The sequence below is a fragment of the Cebus imitator genome, unplaced genomic scaffold (assembly GCF_001604975.1).
Source record: "Cebus imitator isolate Cc_AM_T3 unplaced genomic scaffold, Cebus_imitator-1.0 Scaffold509, whole genome shotgun sequence".
Classification (NCBI taxonomy): domain Eukaryota; kingdom Metazoa; phylum Chordata; class Mammalia; order Primates; family Cebidae; genus Cebus; species Cebus imitator.
Genome location: NW_016107824.1, coordinates 836,670 through 838,096, shown reverse-complemented (window position 1 = coordinate 838,096; position 1,427 = coordinate 836,670).

Genomic DNA, 1,427 nt, shown 5'->3' with positions numbered 1-1,427 from the left:
AAAAAAAAAAAAAAAAAAAAAAAAACACCTGGTGGGCCGGGCGCGGTGGCTTACGCCTGTAATCCCAGCACTTTGGGAGGCCGAGGTGGGCAGATCACGAGGTCAAGAGATGGAGACCATCCTGGCCAACATCGTGAAACCCCGTCTCTCTTTTTTATTAAATAAATAAATAAATATGAAAATACAAAACGCCTGGTGGACTTGGTCAGAGAGATAGAGCTTGTCACCGTCCTGCCTACTTTTCCCCTCCCGGCTTCATGTCCTGCCCTCACCCTTTCTCCCGTCTTGTCCCGTGACCAACTGAACCAAACTTGTGAAAGGGTTTCTTGTGTCCTAGGAAGTGACTGATCCTCACACCCTTTATGCATATGTTCACAGGATTTGTGATTCACAGCGTGCACATTTGGATGTGTTTGGGAAGAGTTTAAGAAGCAGTCCTGTTAATAGTTACTGTCTGAGATAATTTAAAATCGTTTCCTGGCAATTCATCAGAAGCAGTGTAGGGTGTTGGCAAGAGGCTGCCCCTGGGGAAGAACACTGGGTTCTGTCCTCCTTGTCCTATGACCTGAAGCAAGTTATTAACTTCTCTAAGCCTCAATTTTCCCAGCAGTAAAATGAGGATGATAATTATCTGCAAAGCGAGGCTAGTATCAGCCTCGGGTTTCCCACAGGGTGGCTGTAAAGGTAAAATGCAATAAATGTCTGTGAGGGCAACTGATGAGACAGGAATCCCTGGCATCCACAGTTATTACTGAGATGTCATGAGAAATGAGAGTATGGGAAAAGAGTACTGATGCATTTATTCAAACTCATCTATTTAACAATTGTGCTTTGAAGGCTGGCTGCGTCCCAGACCTACAGAGGAGAGGTGAGCTGTGTAGCTCTCAGCTTCAGTGCCACCATAGTGCCAGGCAGCAGAGGCTCACATAGCCTCGAGCCATAGGGGTTTTAATGATTCGGGTGCCCATGGTTTGGGGGTTTAGTTTTTCTCCAGGATTTGGATCCAGGAAGAGGGACCTGTAGGAGCCTTGGCCGCCAGAGCCGGCAGCAGAGCAGTTCCTCAGCTGTCAGGACACTGGCTTTCCCTCCACACCCTATGTTCTTTCTGCACTTCCTAACTGCTGCTTGCTCACTGCGACTTTCACCCTTCCTCAGCCCTCTGAACTCTGCACATCAGGACTTGGCATGACTTGCCTTCCCAGCCTGTTGTCTAGAGAGGCAGTCTCTTGGTGACTCCTGATTTGGGTCAGCCTTAGGCCTCTGGATGGCTACCGACCTCAGGTTCCCTCAGCTCTCACCCCATCAGGGAGGACGCCTCAGGAGCACCTAGGGCAGCCCTTTCAGCCTGGGCTGTGGGGAGAGGACGTGGATCTGTCCCCATTCCCATACCTTTGTTCCCTGTTTTTTTTTTTTTTTTTTTTTTTTGA